Here is a 23945-nt window from a genome sequence, read left to right as displayed (position 1 = left end):
GCTTCCTTTTCTGTTCTGCTTCCCACTCACCTACTCACTCCATGTAAGGAAGAAAAGACAGGTCTCAGTGGAAAAAGGGGATTTCAGTGCTGGACTTGTGGAGGTCTACAGAGACACTCTGCAAATATGCAGAGATGAAGAGCCAAGGTAAGGTACGTGCCATAGCAGTGGACTTGACTAGGCCAAATCTGAGAGAAAAATACCTGCAGCTTTCACAACATTTTACATCACAGTTGTTTCCAAAGCACCAATAACAACTGTACCATTTAAATACTTGAAATGATTACCTTACACACTTACAACAAACCTGTCCAGTAGACAAGAACTCTAAGGAGAGATGTCTTGAAATTAAGCACACCCCTCCCAAACAAAACAAAACAAAATTAAGCACAGACAATGGAGTGTGATACAAAGCTGAATGTGTAATTCTGAGGACACTCTGGGTTCTTTTCCTAACTTCCTCACTGGGGTCATGGGGAAATACCTAATCTCTTGTCCTTTTGTTCTTTAGTTTCCTAATTTGTAAAATAGAGACAATAACAGGCTCTATGGCACAGGGAGGTCAAAGGATATAAAGAGATAATGTTAAGCCCTGAGAGCAATACTAACCACATAGCTTTCAACAGCCATTGATCCCCTGCTTATTCTGAGGAATGAGGGGACAGTAAGTCCAGATCACTTTGAGTCAAACATCTTTCTCTTCCAAAAATATAGTCAGTATATTTGCCCTCGGTACCCATGGGGGATTGGCTCTAAGACCCCCGAGGATATCAAAGTCCACAGATGCTCAAGTCCCTTATATAAAATGGTGAAGTATTTGCATAGAACCTAAGCACATTTAAATCTAAGTATTTGCTATACCAGAGTGTTTATGGATAACTGCAAGAAAAAAATATGTACATGTTCAGTTCAGATGCATTTTTTTCCCCTGAATAGTTTTGATTCCAAGTTTGTTGAATCTGATAATGTGGAACTTATAAACACAAAGGACTAAGTATAAAATGTAGCCCCAGCTCTGTGGCCCTTTGAGACCCTATTCAAATAATTTTGATGGTGAGGAAAGTCTTTCTCCATTTCCAAATAGTACTCACAGAGATGGTTTCCACCTCCAGCTCCAAGAGGGACAAGAAAAATAATATCAAGTGAACACTTCTTGGAGAGTGAGATCAAATTTTAAATTTTCAACATTATTTTAGATATTGTGCTTTTAAAGACACAACTAAGGCAAAGACACTGTCCAATATACCACAATTATTGATGAGTGTCCACACTGAAGTCTGTTGTTGAATGTGTTTCTACTCTCTGGGGAGACATCAAAGTAAAAGCAAATACTCACAAAATTCTGTCTCAAATGGTTTCTGAATGAAGTCCTTATAATTTACCATGTTTAATGGTGGTTCAAGAGCTGTTATTGTTATTTTTGTCTTACTAGCTCAACAGATGAAGAAAGAAGTCAATGGAGAGGGAAAAAATACACACACACACACACACACACACACACACACACATATATATATATATGTATTCTTTTTTTCTGGCACTGGGGATTGAACCCACGGGTGCTTTACCACTGAGTTACATCTTAGTCCTATTTTTATCTTTGATTTTATTTTGAGAGAGGTCTCAAGGTTGGCCTTGAAGTTGCGATCCTCCTGCCTCAGCCTCCTGACTCGATGGAATTACAGACATGCACCACTGCACTGGGCTCATTTTGATTTTTATCAAAGAGTGGCAATCAAGGGACATGTTTTATGCTCTGGACCTCTCATGTGATGATCTAACATTGGTCTTTCCATGTCCCAAATATCTGCTGCTCTCCCTCAATCATCACGGACTAGATTCTGAGTGCTTATGACACAAATCTCGTATTCACATTAATTCCTTACTTCGATAACTTTTCACCACCCACATTCTTTCTCCTGTTAGAATTGTATCGTTGTGTTCTATTATTTTTATGCTTTCCAGTTTTCCAATATATGCATCTTTGTAAAATGTCATCAATATTCAGAAAATCTTAATTAAAAATCTTCATCCTGTGATAAATATACTACTTTGCTTACTTGCTTTTTCTTTTCTTTTCTTTTTTTTTTTTTTTTTTTTTTGCTTTCTTTTGTCTGTTCTTTCTTCTCCCAACATTTAACACTATGACCTATCTAAAATTTATTGCATATTATGGTTATGGCCATAATGTTATTGTTTTTCTACTGTTTTCTTCAAGTGGTTATTTTACTCTAGCAAGTTTCACTAAGTAAATATCTTTTCTTTAAGGCTTTATTACTTATTTGTATGTTTTAAATCTACTAACTAATCCAAATAATCAAAATATAGACTATCTATACTACTATTTTTAGTCATCCAGTTTTCATTCAAATATCATAAAATGTATACAATGGTCATTTGTAATAGATATTTAAAGCAAGTTTATCTTCATGACTTCTATTTATTTAAAAAGCAGTTTTTATGTTTTTCATTCACCCTTCTAGACAACTCATCTATCAGATTATAAAGTACTTTGTGAAAGCTCTTGTTCATAATTAATAGGAACCTCTAAACTAAAAAAGGCTGGGAATTTCTGTGTCAACCAGCCAGCCAATATTTTCTAATTCAATCAATACTTATTAAGTTCCTACCCTTTGCAGGTGCTTAACTAGGCTGTAGGTCCAAAAGATAAGCAGGTTATGCCTCTTCTCACTGACCGCCCCCCAACTCCATATGTGCATAAGGTTCAAGCTAAAATGGAATTCAAATATTTAAAACAGCTCCAGGAAGGCTGCCACCCACCTCCTACCCCCACATTAGGAGATCCCCCTTAGAGGAATCGACAGAGAGAAAGGCTCCACAAAGCCAAGGAATTATGAGTAGTTCTGCATATGATCTTATTTGTCTGACATTCCTTTTTTACACAGGCCTAACTCATATATGGAATTAGAGGTTTAAAAAAAAACAAAACATAAAAGCTTGGAATGAAAAAATGCTCACCTGGTTAAGAGACAGGTTTAACCAAGGACTGCCTGATCAATATCAAACCCAGGTTAGCCACAGGAGCCAGGCAGCAATACTTTCACTGGCCCATGTAGGCAAATACTGCCACTTTAAAGGCTAAGCTGTCTGTTTGGAAATTATCAGGGAACAGCTGTGATCCAGTGAAGACACTCAGACAATCTCCATCAATGGAGAGAAGCTGCTACACAAGGGAGATGTGTGCAAAGTCACAAGAGAGAAGCAACTGTGAGCAGAGGGTGATTCCGGAGTTTTCACGGGGAAGGAACTTCCCCTTTGAGAGCATTAGATTGAACTTCAGGTTATATTTTCTTTATTATTTCTTACCGTGCATGGTCAAGATTCTAAGGAAAAGCCAGTGGACTGTAAAGGCACTATAATCATTAACCAACCACAGAAAAAGAAAAGTCAGGAGGCTGATCGGAGCAACTGGTCATTTGATTTACTTAGCACTGAGCCCTAACATTTGTACCTTCATGCACTCCTGCCTTTCATCATTATGAGTAATGTCCTGAGTCTAACCCCGTGTCCCTTCCACTCACTGCCATCTTCCATCAGAGGTAATATGGGGACATTTAAACATTCTGCACCTAGGTCTGTCACCACCACGTTGTCTGTTAATTACCTTCATATCTCTCCAGTACCATTACTTTGTGTGTGTGTGTGTGTGTATGTGCCTATCATCAGATCATCCGATTAATACTGACATGTAGTCAAGAAAAGAATGTCACATGCTATTTTGAGTAACATTTAGAAGCCTATTCCTAAGCACAGAATCTGTAATACACACACACACTTTCTTTAGCTCCAACTTTACTTTTTGAGAAAAACCCTTTTTAAAAGTTGCATGTAACTTTCATGTTTCCTGAGTTGTGTTGTATTTTAAGTCCACAGTGAATAAGGAAATATACCAGACATATGATTACCTTAGAGATTTTGAGATCTTATAACTAAAAATGTGTCTGCTCCAGGGTTAACTAATGTTTTCAAAGACTTAAGTATTTTGCCTCCTTTTTATCCTGAGGGACTTATCCATCACCTGGGGATCTTTTATGTAATGCACAGCCTCTCAATTTTTCTTTTTTCCAAGATAAACACTGCACACCTGACTACCGTATCCATCAAGATGGAGTGTTAGTGTGGCTGGACCATCTGGCACCATGACTCAGATTTAATTAATGTTTACTGAGTACATATGTCAGACCCCTAGCTAGACCTAATATTCCATGTGTCTATGGGCCTAATTCATTAGTTGACCATTAAAAAAAAAATACTTATATACTAACCATGAGTATTATTTTCTATATTCTTAAGTTCTGACATGTTGGGGCCTGGCTGACATGGAGGGACTGCCCCCACCTAGGGCTAGCCAATGCCTGCAGATGGTAAGGACTCATCTGCAAGCATATCTCCAAATGCAAACCAACTAATCGAGAGCCCACCCTGCTGCCTCCTTCAGCAGGCTCATATGCTGTGAGCTAGGTACAGGACAATTAGTGACAGCCCCCATGCTCCAGAGCCTGCTGAAATTAGTCAAACCAGCCAATCCTAACCCTGTTTACCCTGCCTCACCTGTTGCTTGTCACAGAACCACAATAAGGGGTTCTGCCATTTTCCCTGGTTCCCTCTGACCTCTGACCCACTCTGGGGCGTCCCTGATACTGCCCTCAGTGTGGCATGCCATGCCTCTTCCTTCTAGGGAAATAAGTATAATAAACTTCTTCTCCTTCTTCTCAGTCATTTTCATGTCTGCACATCTTACCATACCGGTTTAAAAACAAATCCTGGGTATCATTAGAACACTGCACATAATTAGAGAATTGGTTTTCTTTCATCCAGCTGTGTTCGGTAAACAGGTTTAAATTTTTTTCTTTGTCATTTACAGTACTTTATCTGGCCCATGTTAATAATACTTAATAAAAGTGATTACATGTAAGTTCTATCAGTGATAACCAAAAAGACTCAGTAAGTATTTTCTAGTATATAAAAGAACCAGCTCTGGTCTATCTGCCATGCCCCTTCATGGCACCCACCACTATGCTAAATTGTTTTCATTTGCAGCTGGGGACATGTAGTGATGACTTGCCCACATCAATCATCCTCCCTTGAGCAAGTCAATTGAATGTATCTTAGAAACCCACAAGGGACCTCAGAGCATCAGACATGTGTTCAGGGGTCCCACATTTCTCTGAACTAGAAGCTGGATGTGTCTTTGCAGGTCCAGCTGTTACATTCAGAGATCACGGGGTTATATGGGCAAGGCTAATTCACTTTGGATTCTTGGGACTGCTTCTGAGTTGTTGCTAAGCTAGTTCCCCTGCCATTCCTTCTGCTGGCATCTGCAGCTAGCTTCGCTGTCTAGAAGAGCCTTCTGCTTGACTGGGCAGCAGTGAGGAAGCAGAGGCCCTGCAGATGGAGATGTGTCCTGCCCAACAAAGTTTTTTTTTTTTTCTTTTGGGGGGGGGTCACATGTCAAAAACATAAATATGCCCCTTTTTGGCATAAACAAATGGACTATAAAGCAAGCTGCTTGAGTAGGTTTGTCTTCGTGGGATTATATACCTAGGCAAGGTCGCTGGCACTGAGTTCTGTTTCAGAGGGCCCTATGGGAGGAAAAAGGCATTTCCCTGTTCTTCGTAATAGGACAAGTACATTAAATTACATAGAGTCCAAGCAAGTCATGGTTTTAGATAATACAAAAAAAAAAAAAAATCCAAGCTATAAATTGCTATAAATTCCTTCAGTGAAAATAAAAATCAATAAAACTATGCTGGAATTTCTTCTATTCTGAACTAGTTTTATATCATTATTATAGCATCAAGTAGTTTCAATAGGGCTCTATTAATCAAGAACTTAATGTGGGCCTGTCCCCCTTTATTCCTGTCACCATCATATTTTTAAGAATATGTGTTCCAACCAGCAGGAGGGCAGTGAACAACTCCATGTGTCTTCATCTTCCATGGGAGGATACTTGTCCACACACATTTACAGATTTAATCAGTGAACAGATTTACTTTGTATCACAGACTGTCCTACCTGATTGGCATATAGTGGAGAACAAGACAAAAAAAAAAAAAAAAAAAAGTCCTTGCCTTCTTGGGGCTTGCAGTCTAACAAAATGCATGACTTTATGAATGAATAGACGGATGAAAGAAGGTAGGCAAGTTCAGTTCATAAAACTAAGTGGGCACAGATTAGGGTATGTCATTGATAATTTTTCCATATTCTTAATGTTCCCGAAATCAGGATATATCTTTATATTGACCTGACCATAGTCATGGCACAAATGTCATGACCCTCCATGTACAAAAACTCGGTCACAGCTATTCATTTTGTTTTCAATTCTACTGAGTTATGGTCATTGCTAGTCCTGTACATGTTCTGCTTAATTGCCATTTAAATTGTTTTCAAAAAGATTATGCTATGACTTGGCTCTGCAAGGAAATGTAACAGTATATGCATGAAAGCACCAAAACAGAGCAGTGGGACATAAATGTTGCCTCACCAAAGGAAACTTTTACCCTTGATTGGCATATCCATAATGTCTTGCAAAGCAAGATGCAAACGCTTTACCAGAATGAAGAAAGAAAGACACACACTGGTGAAGCCATGTCCAAATCTGTTACTGATTCATGCAAAGGCACTGTCCCACACAACTCAAGCAATGCTATCAAATGTACTGTCAAGAAAAATGTACTCATATCCACAGAAGAGATGAAGGAAACTTGAAAGCCATCAAACACTAGTGTGATCTATTCAAGTAGTGTCATGGAAGAACAGCATTAAAGTGGTATGCTGTAATCAAATTTTTCTTTTTTCTTGTACAGTATAAGAATAATGTCATATATTACAATTGACAGTATTTTAGATTTGACAAAATATGGAAAATAAGATGGGATTGCTGGTTACTGAGAAGTTTTAGAAACAGAATTTAGAGTAGAGGTTTGTTGATTCTGGAAGTACATGCACATACACGATTTTAAGGAAACTATATAATTTCAATAATTTGGTATAGTTTTACAAGTCACTAATCATTTAAGAAAGTCCAGTTACTTTTCCAACAATGTTTTTGGCACATCTTCCATTCTGGGGCAAGAGTGTGACAATGAGCAAACTTCGTGTTCTACTTTTCCTACTTTAATTGGTGCTGCTCCAGTTTTTTGGCAGAGATAATAGAGAGATAGTGCCGGGGCTCTATTCTAATCTCAAATTCTACTACTGCTACAGAGGATGGAGTGAAATAATTAGACAAGAAGGTCCATTTAAAATCCCAAAGCATATATGCAGGACTTTAAGATTCTTGCACTAGAGTAACAGGAGTAAAGTGCCAACTAGAAGGATATGATTCTAGGCAGCATATGGTTACAGCTCAAAAATACATTGATTTCTTTCAAAGCTTAGTATTTATAAATCATTTTAGAGTCATGTACATCTAAAATGAACAAATTTTAAAATTAAAAAACAAAACCTAAAATATGCTGTAATACAGAAGTGGTGTTCTAATGTGAAGATGGTGAGGCCCCGCAAAACAAAAACAACAACAAAAAATCATTCTAGAACCAGAGTCAAATACCATACCAAGGAAGAGAACAACACACACACACACACACACACAAAAAAAAAAAAAAACCTGGGGAAGAGAAATTAGAAAACAATGGCTCTAAATTATAATTTTAGGCACAGCTTCCAAACTGTGTCATAGTTGTGACATCAGTTTTTGATGCTGTTCATTCAAGCTGCCTTAGTGTAAAAGTGATTATCCAAGCAGGAATAAATGTGTGGCCACATTTGTCATCAAGACAACAGGTAAAGAGGTTTTTCCAGGGTGAGCACATATCTCAATAGTGTTGAAACTAGGCTACGATGTACATATGGTATTTCCCACTATGGAAAAGGCCCACTTCCTGTTCCTAGAGCCCTATGTTAATTTCCTTTCTGATCAGTAGTGGGGAACTCAAGGATTCCCCAGAGTAAAACCACTTTCCCCAGTGACTTCATTTTAGTTGTTCCTTTTAAGTAGGTCGGCCTGTGTCAGGAATTCTCTGACAGTTGGTACAAGGGGATGCGTGTGCCAGTGTGAACACTGCAGGGGCTATGTTGCTGCCAACCAGTAGGGAGTATGTGCAGAGCTAAAATAGACTCACATAACTGAGTAGAGACTGCTCCTTAAGTGCCAGGGAGGGAAACACTGGGTTACCTATCGCCTGGAACTGACTTACCTGAAAGGATGATGGGTTGACAGGTCTAGAGGTTTCCATCTGAATTGAGGGGAAGGCTGGGAGATCTAAGGAGGCTTTGATTTTTATGCATATGCACCAAGGGTGGGGGGTGAGGTGGGCTCCCAGAAAGAGAAGACATTCTAGAAAAAGATCTGATACATTAGGCCAGTAGAGATAGTGTATGTTGCCATATTTGGATTCCCTACTATATTATAACAGAGTAATTCTCAAAAGAGCTAGGAGACAGCATAGAGTAGTAGTCAAGAGCATCAATAGGGAGTTAAAAGACCCGGTTTCAAATCCTACCTCTATCATTTGCTGCATAGTTGTGAGGGGAAATTACATAAACTCAGGGAAAGTAATAACATCTGCTTAGAGTGACTATAACAACTAAAGTAATTATATATATATATATATATATATATATATATATGACACCTAGTAATGTGTCTGACACACATAATGTGCTTGATGTATGGACACTATTGCAAACTGTCCTTAAATGTAAGTGCTCTGAATAAGATGATGTTTTCTGGTGAAGGAGTAAGTTACATGAACTGGAAAAAGAAGTTTCAAAGGATATTATAAAATTGTCTTATGGTATGAACGTATCTTGATAAAAAAGAGTTTAAATGTGAGAATCCACATGTGTGATCAAAAAGATATGACAGATTAAATAAAATTCATGTTTTAAGTATATATGTAAGATCTGCTACTTGCAAGACTATGTGCTATCTACATGTTACTCCTCTACCCTGAGTCACTTTATGATTGATGTGTTCTTACAATCTCAGATAACACTTAGTTCTAACTGGAATTGGAATTTTTATTTTATTTGTTTTATAAAGCTAATAATGCTCACCTAATCCACCTCATTTGAAGACTGAAACCTGCCTTTCTTCAAGTGGGCACACACTTGATGTTTTTTGTCCCCGTCTCTCACACTAAATGATGGGCCATAACTTCTACCCACTTGCTATGTGCCACAGCAACTGTCATAAAACTCAGGGAAAGCCAATTGAAAATAAGTGCTAAAATATTAAAGAGTCTAACAGAAGTTATCATTGTCACCTTGGATGGTGGCCCCGACATTGGACACATTGGATTTAGGAATCTTTAATCAGAAGTTAAGTTTAAATTTTTGAAGCTCCTACAGCATAAGTCTTGGCAGAGACTATGCTACGGGAAAGGTACATGGGACCAGAGACTACCTGCTGCATTGTTTTCAAGCCACAAGTTGGGGCTGTGTCCAGAAAGCCTCCTCCCCAAAGGGGATTCCCACAGAGGAATTTCCTCAAGGAAAGTCCTACGTCAAGAATGCTGCTCAGGTCAGAACCCGGGTTCCCACGTGCCCATATTCAGTGCAGAGGTGTACAGCATAGGGTGGGCTGCCTCTCTTTAGGGGCGTGGGCCTCAAGGACCATCAATCAAGTCAGGCTGCTCAACTCTGGGCATCAAACTTTCTCCTGGAACAAAACCTCTTTCAAACCACATGGAGGCAGGAGGAGGATGGAGCCTGGGGATGCCGTCAGCTGCTGCCCGGAGACAGCCCTCCTCCCCCCACTCGCTTCCCTCGGCCCCCACCCTCTTCCTCGGAGGGAAAGCAGCCCAGACAGCGCGGCCCCGCCCAGCCCCACCCACCCGCTCACCGGCCCACCACGTAGTCCACCCAGCCAGGAGCTTCACAAAGCCACTTCCCGGGCGCTGAGATTCCCCTCGTCAAGGGTGCGAGCCGGGCAGAGTACCTTAGGAAGAGGCCAGGACACCGGCGCCCGAGGGGTCCCGCAGCATCGCCCGGACGCCGCCGCCACCGCTGGAGGCTACTTCGCTGGGCCGAAAATCCGAGCCGTGGGAGCAGGGCGCTGCCGCAGCCACCCGCGCAGATCGCGCTCCCTGCGCCGCGCTCCGCTCGCTGCGCCCCGGCTCGGCTGCCCGGCGACCGCCACTGTCAAGTGGAGCCCCGCCCCCTGCGCGCCCGGCGAGCCGCGGACCCCCGGGACGCGCCGCCGCGCGGATTGGCTGCGGAAATGGCTGGCCCCGCCCCCGCCGGCCGCGCAGCCCAGCGCGGGGCGGCCAGCTCCCGGGGCACCCGGAGGGTGGGGTCCCGAGCTGGGCGAGGCTTCCTGCGGGCACCCGCGCGCTGCGCCTCCGCGCCTAGGCTCTGCAGCTTCTCTTCCTCCCTCTCTCTCCTGTGCCAACCCAGAAACGAAAAGACGACCCAAAAGGAAAGAAGAGGAAACATCTTCTGTAGGGATCATCTCGGGGAGGGCAGTGGCTGGCGGCAGTTCTGGTGTGAAATCCTGTTAGTATACAACCATCTATCACCCAAACCCAGGACAGGCTACCTAGGGTGGAGTACTGGGATTATACCTGGAGGTTTGGGCGGTGGGGGTTCTTGTTTTTGTTTGTTCTTACTTGTTTGCTTGTTAGCCTGAAGGTGCCCTTACACACCTTCTAAACTTCACCTTATGAAGAAACTAAATCCAGTTAATTTGTCCAAGGTCATAGAGCTAGTTGGAGATTGATTTCGTTTTTTCATACCAAATCAAAGCTGCCGCAGATTTTATTTTTATTTTTGTTCATGGGAAAAGATGCATTCTAATATGTAATCCTATGTGTACGGCACAGCAAGAGATTAATTAAAAACCTATAGAGACAGTTGATGGTTGCTAGGAGGGAAATGAGGAGTGAATGATAATAGGTGGGCTTTTCTTTCTCAGAGTGAAAACAACATTCTGAAGCTTGATGGTGGTGGTCGATGCACAATCCTGACTATTCTAAAAACCACTGAATTGTACATTTTAAATTGGTGAACTTGATATGTGAATTACATCTCAATAAAGATAATACAAAAATGTTATTGAGGGCTGGGGATGTGGCTCAAGTGGTAGCACGCTCGCCTGGCATGCGTGCGGCCCGGGTTCGATCCTCAGCACCACATACAAACAAAGATGTTGTGTCTGCCCAGAACTAAAAAATAAATATTAAAATTCTCTCTCTCTCTCTCTCTCTCTCTCTCTCTCTCTCTCTCTCTCTCTCTTAATAAATAAATAAAGACAGTGAGAGAGAGAATTAAAAAAAAAAAATGTTATTGAGAGTGGTAGTGCTGTGGGGAAACCCACATAAACACATAGTAGAAGTGTCACAATCCTGCTCTTTGTGGGCAGAAATTATAGTTTACTTGCTGGCATCCACCCAGCCATTCAATAATCCATGTCCATCTTTACCAAAGATAACTTAGTGGGGGTGTAAAGATTAAAGTGCACCACTGTCCTTAAGAAGCTCCCAGCCTGTGGAGGGGGCAGTCCATAATACTGGAAAGTAAGCATTACTATGGGGAGGTAAGCAAAATACTAGGTTTAAGGTCCTGAAGCCAAAGAAAGAACCTTGGCTCAGTTATGGAAGGGCTGAACAGTGTGTAATGTTCTAGCAGTTGCTGGTGGAGCTAAGTGTGGTAGGAAGTGAAGCTCGACAGTTACTTGCAGAACAAAGTAAAACTGGACTAGAGTTCATTTCAAGGAGGGCAACCTAATTAGGATGCAAATTTTGGATTTCTGGGTCCTTCCTATGCTGGGGTAGTATGTGAACTGGGTGAATGGTCACAATCTAAAGCTATGTCATCATCCTGTAAGGGAACAATAGTAACACCCACTGACTTTTTTTTTTTTTTTTTAAAGAGAGAGTGAGAGAGGGGAGAGAGAGAGAAATTTTTAATATTTATTTTGTAGTTCTTGGCGGACACAACATCTTTGTTGGTACATGGTGCTGAGGATCGAACCCGGGCAGCACGCATGCCAGACGAGCGCGCTACCGCTTGAGCCACATCCCCAGCCCCCCCACTGGCCTTTGATTCTATCTTTCAGTATACAAACAGCTTTCCTCATTCTTTCCACTGAAGCTCTAAGGGGTGAGGGGTTGTGCCTTAAGACTTCTAAGTGTTGGGCATTTCATCTCCTGACTATGGACCCCTCGTTCTGGACATTGTCAACCTTTTAAGTCATGAAGCTAGCTACTGATCTTAACTCCTCAACTGGGTCTCTGCAGAAAAACATTGTGATAGGGGACAGATGCAAATAGAGGAAAGATGAGGTTAAGGAATAATTCTATAAAATGGGCCTACTGTGCTGACCCCCACATGCTTTCTCTTCCAAGAAGCAATTTACCTGCAGCCCTGCCTGGCTTAAGTGGACAGGATATGTTACATTCCCCACCAGACTACCTGTTATTTGCAGGAGAAATGCAGGCCCCAAATAATGTCGATAAGAGGAACCCAAGTTACCTTAAAGGGGTAGACTTTTGTGACCCTTTTCATAGACCATATCCGGAAACCCAGGATGATAAGGATAATTCCTCCTAACCATAAAATCTGGAAGAATTTATGGTTACAAATCCAATTAGAACCGGTCAGCATGGGCCAAGGTGACCTAGAGTTGTCATGGCAGTGAGGACTTGAAAGTCTGATGTCATCCTGCTGTCAGTCAAAAGTCAAGAGGTGGACCTGGGCAGGACTCTGGAAATTTCTCTGGGATCCCCAATAAAACTGGAGTGCAGGAGAGACACACTGTCCCTCTCCTCTCTGAGAGGACCCACTCTCTCCCTTCAGAATACCCTCTTTCCCATCCTAGCCCTTCAATAAAATCATTGAAGTTATTCTGAGCAACATGTCTGAAATCTTCAGAGTTGATTGCAAGAATTGGGGTTTGAAAGGTGGCGGGGAGAGGGGAGGTTGTGCAGCCTCAGTTTCCCTGAAGGCCCCAGACCTGTAACACTTGGATTCCAAGCTTTATTAAAAAGTGTCTACAGCCAGCACAGTGGTGCACATCCCAAATGCCAGCAACTAGGCAGACTGAGGTAGGAGGATGGCAAGTTCAAGGCCAGGCTGGACAACTTAGTGAGATCCTGTCTCATAATAAAAATATTTTAAATGGGCTGGGGACATAGCTCAATGGTAGAGTGCCCCTCCTGTATTCAATCCCCAATACCAAAAAAGAGAAGAAAAAGTAACTATACAAGTTTTAAAATTTTTAAAAACTAGAAGAGTAGGTCATTTATTTATATTGTCAGTTAAAATTGTCAGAATGCTCACAGCACTTCCCTTTTCTTCCAAGTCTCATTCTTTAGGAGATTATAAACACCTTTTAAAAAGCAAGCAGGTGCTGTACTGTTTTGTTAATTTCTTTACTTCCCCTGCTTCATTTGCATTCCTATCCCCATCCTTACCCCTCCCCCACCTCCTTCTCACTCTCAGTAAATCCCCCAACGAATGTTGTTAAATGACCAGTGTGATTTTTATCATCAGAAAGAGAATCAATTTTTTTTTCTGTACTAATTGTCTATAGTGCTGACATGTGTTATGAAATTTGGGAATTAATTGGCCCATATAGCATGTATGCTCCAGAGCTTTGGGACAGAGTTGCAAGAACATTAGAGAATTACATCAACACTTTCCACAGTTTAATAAGCTGTGAATTGAACTCTAAATGGCCTGAAACTGAAAAGTTAGTCTCAATCTAGGGAAGCACAATATTAGTACTTTAACAGTAAATAAGATAAATATTTGGGAGCAGAGGAATTTTAATACTTATAGAATTTTCAGATAATTTACTAGTATACCAGTATTTTAAAGGTCTTTGAAACCTTTTCTAAGACTTGTTGTGTTCTGTTCTCTCCCACCTCCTTCCCCTCCTTTTTTTTTGGGGGGGGGGGCGGGGATGGAGTGGGGATGGAACCCAGGTCCTCCTGAGCATACTAGACAAGTAGCCTACCACTGGGCTCCATCCCGGGTCTCTTCTTTCTTTTCTCAGTACCTCATCTGAAGCTTATTGCTTTTCTATACTTCAACATTACAGTTCTCCTTTCCAAAAATTTCTATGCAGAAACACGGGCAATCCAAAAGAATGAAGAGCACTAACCTCCCTGGAGTTTAAAGCCTACAGAAAACCAAGGAGAAGGCTGTAGCTATTTTTCTTGCAGGAGCAGATGCTGTCCCCCTCCCCCAGGGAGTTATTATGGGTTGGAAGAAATGAGATAATGAAAATAAACAAGCTACTTTATGAATGTTATCAAATGTGATCAGCAACAGCCGGCTAGATCTCTAAATGAGTAAATGCTTTTTTTTACTAATAGAAGCAAAAGCAGATGAGCATTAGAGTTTTCTAAATATTTTCAGAAGAAAATACTTTGAGCAAAAGGACTGATCTAATTGGGCTACCATGGAAGCATGTGGGAAAAAGTCTCTGGGAAGTACTAAGTGTGTGGCTGGGTTGGCTCAGCTGGCTATCAGCTGTCAACCCTGCCCCGCAGCCATGGCTTTGCAGCCTTCTCCCTTAGACTTCCTCCTTTCCAAGGTCACAGGGCAGGGTGATGGGGACAGTGATCTATTGTCCCTTAGGATGCTTATGGGATCTGCTTAGAAAAGTCAACCAAGGATAGGATCAGGGGAAGAACCAAAATGCTTCTGTGCTGAGCTTTTAGATCCTACTATTTGCAGTCAGCTAGCCTGGGCTCCCTCACTCTTCTAGGAGAATCAATATACCTCATGGCTAAATTTCAGGAAAGAAAGCAGACCAGCAGTTAGTGCCCATCAAAGTGGTAACCTTCTGAAAAAGAATAAACTTGGATATAGTGTAAATGTGAAAACTATGAAGTTGTTTTCTTTTGGGGGCGGGAGGCAGGTAATGGGGATTGAACTCAATCACTGAGCCACATCCCCAGCCCTATTGTGTATTTTATTTAGAGACAGGGTCTCATTGAGTTGCTTAGCGCCTCACCATTGATGAGGCTGGCTTTGAATTTTAGATCCTCCTGCCTCAGCCTCCCAAGGGGCTGAGATTACAGGCATGCACCACCACTCCCGGCTGAAGTGTTTTTTTTGTTTTGTTTTGTTTTGTTCTGTTTTAATTATAAATAATACAATACTCACAGCACTTCCTTCAAAAATTAATAGTGCACAGCCTTTCCCGAGCTGAAGCAGGAACCTTGGATTCTGTCTAGGATGACCAGGGAAAGCATCTTGGTGTTGGTGAATATGGAGTTGACAGCCAAGAAAGAGGGAGAAAGAGAGGAAAAAGGCACAATCCCTGTTGAGCACCAGGAAAGTCACAGGATGTAAAAATGAACAGGGATTAAAAAGAAGAAAAAGAAAACAATTTGACCTGACTGGGTGAAATGTGGAGATCTTGAGAGGTGAATCTTGAAATATGTTTCTATCAGCCTAAACTACTTACACCATCCCTGCTTGTATTTCCAGATTTACTCCTTAGGAAAGTAGGTCCATACTTGAGAGAGAAAATAAACAGGCTTGAAGTATCTTCGCAGTTACCATAGAGAGTAAGAAAATAAAAATTTTCATATTATGTGAAAGGAAAGTCAAGCATGGTATATAATTATTCAAAAGCAACCACTAAAAAGGCTCTTCAGCAGAATAAAGAAGAATAGCTATCCCAAAGGAAGCTACTGTTTTGACATGTAACTGGAAGACAACCAAAAATTTAGACTAGGATTATAGCTCTTGCCATTCTTTTGGAAGCCTTTGTAGTGATTATTCAGAGAAGCTGATGTTTGCAATTCTAGTTACCTTAATGATAATAAAATAAAAGAAAACACAACCCAATAGATGTATGTGTATAAAGGAAATTGACATACACTCTTCTAAAAAGATGACTTGAAGTCATTTCTTGATGGAGCTAAACTTCCGTCAAAAATGAATTATAATTATCCTTTTTTTAATTTCCTAACTCTTTTTGCCTATTTACAATACTAGTTGAAATGGTTTGTTTTAATTATTTTTTCCTTTTTTTTTTTTGTTCTCTCTCTTGGCCTGCAAGAATTATATTTCATGGCATTGGGAATGTCTGGGAAGGGGCTTACCAAGGTGTTTATCTCTGAAGAATTCTAAGGAGTCAGTGAGTACTCTTTGAAGATAAAAAAAAAAAAAAAAAAAGGGTAAAATTGAAATCCAGATTTAAAACTAATAGAAACCCATACTGCTGGCCATGATTCCAGTGACCAGGCTATTCAAAGACTGGATGTGAGCAAGGACCACCAGAATCCACCAGAGATTTATTTAAGAAATAAATCATGTGGGGCCATCCTTCTGGCTCCTCCAGTTTACACCAACAGATCAGGAATTTATTAGCCTAGTGTATACAGAGCCCAGCTACTAATTGTTTGAGTTGAGAGCATAGCAGAGACTCTGCTTCCTAGATATCACTGTGCCTGGGCCTGGCCTCCTGACTAGGCTCTAGCTAATGGGATGCGAAAAAAAGAGACGTCCACCCTCTGGACTGCTTCCCTCTTACTTGGGCTTCCTCCTTCCCTCTGTTCCTTCCCTTTCCTGCAGGCTGCTGGTACTGAGGAAACTTCCACCAAGTAACAGGACCAAAACCTGGGGAGTTAGAGCTACGACACAGAGAGTCCCTGAGTCCTGGATGATTTCATGTAGAAAATCCCTATTTTGTCTGAATCATTGGAGTTTTTAAGTGTCCATGTTAAAGCTCAGGTTGTATCATATCTAATAAAATATGTAAACTTCAGTAAGTCCTGTGCTTAGGTCTCTTATGATGCCTTTTTCTACAAAGAGAAGAAATGTATACTAGAAAATCATGTGAATTTGCAGCTGGAAGAATGACCTTCTTTAAGTCTTCCTGATTAAGCAGGGGCTGCAAACCATAGCTCTCAGACAGAAGTTGACAGTACAGACATTTCATTTCAACAATATGTTGAAAACCTTTTTTTTTTTTTAATATGTGTGCTTCTAGGATAGTTACTTGCTTTCTAACTCACCACAGTCCCCGCTTACTCCTTCCCCATTACATATTTATGTTCCCCATGTGACATCTGAAGGCATTAGAGTTAGCAACCCTTGGGTTACTATGTAGGGCAATAGAATATGCTGCTGTCACAGACAACCAACAATACTGTGGCTTAAAAATGAAAGAAGTTTGTTTCTTTCTCACTTGACCATTGTAGGTGAGCATTCTGTTGCAGTCCATTTTTCTGTTGTGATAACAGAATAAAACATTGGGTAATGTAGGAAGGCTAGAAGTCTGTTTGGCTCATGGTTTTGGAGGCTTGGAAACCCAGAAGCATGATGGCACTATCTTATCAGCTTCAGGTGAGACTCTGTTTGCTACTTCAGAACACTGTGGAAGAACAAGAGGGCTGGGAGCTGGGGAAGACAAACTTCCTTGTATAACAGTCCACTCTTGTAAGAATGAACCTGCTCCTGAGAGAAGACATTCATTCACCCTCCTCATGAGGCTCCACCTTCCAACACTGACTGCCACATTGGGGCCTGAGAGTCTAACAAGAACTTTGGAGGGACACATTCAAACCATACCACATTTCCAGTCCACAAATATCTCTCCAGGATTTGCGGAGGCTCAAGTTCCTTCCAAGAAGTTGCTCCAGCATCTTTAGCTGGTTTTTGCATGACTGAGAATCAATCATAATGAGTTTCAGCCAAGCTGATGGTAGGAAAGGAAAACATAAACATAAAGGATTTTGGGTTTTTTTGTTTTTTTTTTTAAATATTTTTTTAGATGTTGATGGACCTTTATTTATTCATTTGTTTATATGTGGTGCTGAGAATCGAACCCAGGGCCTCACACATGCTAGGCAAGTGCTCTTACCACTGAGCCACAACTCCAGGCCCCATAAAGGATTTTGTTGACTGCACAATATTCATTGTGTTAAAGGAGTTCTTCTGTACTCTCTATTTCCTGCAAATCAGTAGCTAGATTCAGATCATTGATCAGACTCCAGTTGGATTCCTTTGACAAAGTGGTGGTAGTATTCTTCTGGCAGGAAGTACATTGTTACCTGTTTGGTCCCTTTTTTGTGGTTTCAGTCACTGCTGATATGTAGCGCCTAAATCTATTCATCCATTAAGGGTTGTAAAATGCCAACATTCTATTTATTTCCATAACTTCTGCTTCATTTTTTACTTGAATTAATCACTCATAAAAAGTACTCTTATGTTAACCTAGCATATGATTATCCAGTGGCAACATTCATTTAATTAAGACAAAATAAATAACTTGCATTTTCCCTTTGCCAGTTTCTGAGATAGTTATTTTCATAATTATCCTAATTATCCTCCGAAGCTGACCAATTTCTTTAATAGCATGATATAATTCATGAATGTAAACATGTTTAATAGGTGCAGAGTTGGGGGGGGTCCCTAAGAGCATCTTCATTTTTGACATCAAACAACAAGTTAGAGGGGCTTTAAGACCACCCTCATTTCGGATACCAATTCTAAGTTTGGGTGTCCCCAAGACAACCCTCAGTTTTGACAATCCACTAAAAGGGTTTACAAACTCCGTGAATTCTGTTACCCACAGTTACAGCATGTCACAGCAGAATAATAATCTGGAAAAGACCCCCATTAAAATCACCCAAGACAAGAAGCACACAAATCAGGTCCAGGTGAGTTCCAGGGGCAAATCTCCCCTGGTGCTCTCCCAGGGAGCCATGGACAGTGCTAACTCCTTCTAATGACAAGAGATCTTTCTCTTCTTTGTATAAGGCCAAAATTCCATCATGGGGCCTCTAGAAGTCCTACCTCCAAATTCCATCCCTTAGGGATTCAAAGTTTCAACACAAACAGTCAGTTTAAATATGAGCTTTAAAGATGGACAATAGGTGATTATCAATTTCCTAAGGATTTGTGTTCAAAATTTTATATGCACATGTTTGTTTTCCTAGGAAGAGTTTTGATTTTCATTGAAATTCATAAGAGATCACCTTCCCACATTTTTAAAACCACTTTTGTAGAGGGTGAGCTCCTTCAAAAAATATGTCTTTTGCTCTGTTCAATATGTGAAGAAATGAATGGTGAAATGCTTTTCTTTTTTAGATAAGGGCAAGAAGGATGACTTAGAAGATATTAAATATCCTTCCTTTTTTTGTTCCTCATGGAAAAAATGTGAGTATATTTGCTGTGCCAATATGGGACCATGTCTAGGGCATACAAGAATCTATGGGTACTCAAACAGTAGACCATCTGTAGGTGGAGAAGTGGGAATCTTGTAGACAAGCTAAGGACGAGAATTTCTGCCATCTTTTCACCTTTAAAAAAACTAATGGTTAGGTTATCTTAGATCATATAATAGGATAGCAATTTCTTCTTTCAAAGGATGTCATTCTGGTGATGAAATAAAACTAGAGATGCTCCAACATTAATCATTAATGTAATAAATGCAAGACTGTCCCAGAACAGGTTTGGAGTCAGGATGAAGTATTTCTGGCAGATTTGAATCACATTAGCAAGCTTTGCAGATTCGGTTCTCATTTCCAGCTAGCACTTTTTTGCTTTCATCTGGTTAAAAGACATGTGACTGCTGGAAGAACCATGCATATGCTCTATTCTAAAAAGCAAATGCAGCATTTTCAGCTCTAGGTAGTTCCTGAAGCTTTGTGCTCTGCACCCACGGCTCTCATCATGATTCAGAATTAGGGCTCACTGAATGATAAGAACTGTCAGAAATTAATCCTCAGGAGCATTAAAAACAGGGAAACCAAACTCTGAAGCTCAGTTGATAAAAAATTACATGAATATTTGTTGACTAAGCAGCCAGAGGGGCTCATGTGGAGATTGACCAGAGCAAAGGCCTACAGAGGCAAAAATCAGGGCACCATCCCCCCGTCATGTGCACATAGTATGGAAAATTCCAATAGCATGCTTCTCTCTTGGCAATTTATTGATGTGAAATCAGGTTAAATTAAGCTCAGCCGCTTTGAAGACAAGGGTGAAACATAGCTTGAAGGGTATATATAGACAAAGGGAGGGAGAATTCCAATTTTGATTGGGACTTAGGGATTGAATTTGGGGGCATATGTGAATTCAGGTCTTTGTAGGACCATTGGACAGGATTGAAAGCTTCTCTATTGCACATACCCGTTCCTTGTTGGTGGCTTCATGGTGCCTCAAAAGTTACTTGAAGAAAAATGAGGGTTGGGGTTGTGGCTCAGTGGTAGAGCACTTGCCTGGCATGTGAGAGGCACTGGGTTCAATCCTCAGCACCACATAAAAATAAATAAAATAAAGGTATATTAAAAAAATGAAATTACGGCATCTAAATGGATGGAACTGGAGATTATCATGATAAGTGAAATAAGCCATCTTAAGAAACAAAGGCTGAATGTTCTGTCTGATATGTGGATCCTAACACACAATAAGAGTGGGGGGAAGAATAGAAATTCAGTGGATTAGACAAAGGGGAATTGTTGAGAGCCACAGCCAAAGGGGCCCCAGAAAACTTCCAGCTGCCAGCAAACTCCCAGCTGCCGGCTGATGATTGGCTCACAGTGGCCCCAGCAACATCTAGCTGATTGGCTCCTCTGTGGTGATGTTCATTGGGCTGTTTCCCTGCCCTTCAGACTGCCAGCTGATGATTGGCTCACAGCGGCCCCAGCAACATCTAGCTGATTGGCTCCTCTGCGGTCATGTTCATTGGGCTGTTTCCCTGCCCTTCAGACTACGGAACTGCTCATTGGGGGACTTCTTTGGCTCCGCCCACGCGACCTAGCCAATCGGCCTCAAGAGCAGGAGGATTGTGGGAGGTGGTTGTTGGTGTGTGGGAGAGGCTTGTGGAAGCCGGTGGTGGCAGTTGGGCTCTGAGGGTTTTTCCTGAGGAGCTGTTTTGTTTGGCGTTTGTAGTTTTAAAAATAAAGTTTGTTTCTTTTGACAAGTGGCTCCTGAATTGTGCCCAGCCAGACTGCGGCACAATTACTAATAATACCAAGCCTACATGATAAATTTTCCAGTCATGTTGTAGAAAGAGGTTCCAAGGGATTAGGCTCCACAGGTGTAGATTGGGCTATGCTTTCTTTAAATTTAGATTCTCGCCCCATGCTAAAACTAAATATTCAAGGACATGAATTTAATGGGCTACTGGATACAGGTGCAGACCTTAGCATTATCTCTCGTCAAGAATGGCCAAAACATTGGCCATTACAACAAGCCACTCAAACGCTTCGAGGCCTAGGAGTGGCGAATAATCCCGATAAAAGTGCAATGGTATTAGATTGGAAGGATCCTGAAGGATGTGAAGGAACTATACAGCCATATGTATTGGATCATCTTCCTGTAAATTTATGGGGACGAGATGTCTTAGATCAATTAGGTTTGACATTAACAAATAATATCAATCAAAATGCACCCACTATTATGGCTAGACAAGGTTTTAGGAAAGGAAAAAGATTAGAAAAACAAGAACAAGGTATAGCAGCACCAATACAAATAAATCAAGGAACAGACAGACATGGGTTGGATTTTCACAAAGGGCCACTGAGACAATAAAAATTACCTGGAAATCAGAAAGACCAGTATGGGTCCCTCAGTGGCCCTTGACTAAAGAAAAGATACAAGTAGCCCATGATCTGGTCAAACAACAATTAGTGGAAGGACATATACAACCTTCTGTATCTCCCCATAATACTCCCATTTTTGTCATCAAAAAGAAATCTGGTAAATGGAGATTATTGCAAGATTTAAGAGCCATTAATAATGAAATGGTCATTATGGGACCTGCTCAATCGGGGATTCCTCAGTTGTCTGCTTTGCCAAAAACTTGGTATGTTTTAGTTATAGATATTAAAGATTGTTTTTTTTCAATTCCAATTCATCCTGAGGATAGTCCACGTTTTGCATTTACTATCCCTGCACTGAATCATGAAGGTCCTGATCAGAGATATGAATGGAAAGTACTCCCTCAAGGGATGGCTAACAGCCCAACTATGTGTCAAATTTATGTTAACAGAGTAATCCAGCCACTTAGAAATCAAAATCCTGAGCTACAAATATTTCACTATATGGATGACATATTATTAGCACACAAAGCTAAAAACACATTGCTAGAATGTTATGCCACACTTACAAACTTATTAAAAAATTATAATCTAGAGATAGCAATAGATAAAGTACAATTAAATTTTCCAATTAATTATTTGGGAGTTCTATTATCCTCAACCATGGTCCGTCCACCAAAAATTCAAATACGAGTAGATCAACTCAAATCACTTAATGACTTTCAAAAGTTATTAGGAGACATAAATTGGATAAGGCCTTATCTAGGTATTCCAACAGGAGAATTGGGACCTTTATTTGATATCCTAAAAGGTCCATCAGATCCAAATTCACCCTGAATGTTGACGCCTGAAGCAAGAAAGGCATTAAAAATCATTGAAACATATATGGAAAATATGCATTTGGATAGAATTGATATAAGTTTGCCTTTATTATTTATTGTACTATCAACAAAAAATATTCCTACAGGAGTATTTTGGCAAGAAGGTCCATTATTATGGATACATTTATCTTATTCTCCTAACACTATTCTTACTAGGTATCCTGAGGCTGTAGGACAATTAATACTCAAAGGAATAAAAACAGCAAAGGCAGTGTTTGGAATTTCTCCTAATAAAATTATTACTCCATATACTATGAATCAAATTGATGAATTAGCTAATGAGTTAAATACTTGGGCAATAATCATGTGCAAATCTAATGTTTCATTTGATAACCACTTACCATCTAATCCTTTATTGTCTTTTTGGTCATTGCATCCTGTAATTTTTCCAAAAATGACAAGAAAAACACCTATCATGAATGCTCCAAATATATTCACTGATGGATCAAATAATGGTACAGCAGCAATAGTTACCCCTGATCGAACTTTTACATTTTTAGTACCCAAACAATCAGCTCAAAAGGTAGAGCTTAATGCAGTATTACAAACTTTTGTGATGTTTAAAGATTCTATATTTAATTTATTTTCTGATAGTCAGTATATAGTTAATGCTATAGTATCCCTTGAAGATGCTGGTAGGATTTCCCCTTCTTCTACTGTTTTCTCTTTGTTTTCCACTATACAAAGTTTAATCTGGGACAGAAAAGATCCATTCTTTATAGGACATATCAGGGCACATACAGGATTGCCTGGAGCCCTTAGTTTGGGCAATGATTTAGCAGATAAAACTACACATGACGTACATATTTTCTCTATACTAGAAGAAGCTATAAATTTTCATAAAAGGTTCCATGTCAATGCTAATACTTTACAAAAGCGTTTTAAAATAACTAAGGAACAAGCTAGACAAATAATAAAACAATGTCAAAATTGTGTGACCTTTTTACCACAAGTTAATCTTGGAGTCAATCCTAGAGGATTGATACCTAACCATATTTGGCAGATGGACGTCACACACTTGCCAGAATTTGGAAAATTAAAATATTTGCATGTTACAGTTGATACTTCTTCTGGATTTTTGATGGGCTCCCTTCATGCCGGAGAAAAAACTAAAGATGTTATAGCTCATTGCTTACAAAATTTTGCCACTGTGGGCATTCCAAAACAGTTAAAAAGAGATAATGCCCCTGGTTATACGTCTACTTCTTTTAAACAATTTTGCTCATCATTTGGCATTACTCATATAACAGGAATCCCATACAATCCACAGGGACAAGGCATAGTTGAAAGAGCTCATCAAACTATTAAAATGTACTTATTAAAGCAAAAAGACGGAATTGGGAAGGGGTATATATTCCCCAAAGATAAACTTAAAATAACCCTTTTTACTCTAAACTTTTTAAATTTGGATTCATCAGGACTTAGTGCTGCAGAAAGGCATATGTGTCCAAAAAATGTACATAAGCCCAAGGTACTTTGGAAAGATATTCTAACAGGACAATGGAAAGGTCCTGACCCAGTAATTGTCTGG

At 40.3% G+C, this 23945-nt stretch overlaps 1 protein-coding gene across 1 annotated transcript in view; it reads right to left on the bottom strand.

The window, feature by feature from the left end:
- The window catches only part of Fry (FRY microtubule binding protein), a 406369-nt gene extending 396218 nt beyond the window's left edge, over nt 1-10151 (bottom strand). The window contains exon 1 of the mRNA XM_077795147.1: nt 9965-10151. The gene's annotated coding sequence lies outside the window, so the exon portion shown is untranslated. The remainder of the gene's footprint in view (nt 1-9964) is intronic.
- Nucleotides 10152-23945: the final 13794 nt, after the last annotated feature.

Source organism: Urocitellus parryii, chromosome 2 (assembly GCF_045843805.1).
Source record: "Urocitellus parryii isolate mUroPar1 chromosome 2, mUroPar1.hap1, whole genome shotgun sequence".
NCBI lineage: Eukaryota > Metazoa > Chordata > Mammalia > Rodentia > Sciuridae > Urocitellus > Urocitellus parryii.
Note: the sequence above shows the minus strand (reverse complement) of the source record. Positions and strands in the feature narration are given on the sequence as shown.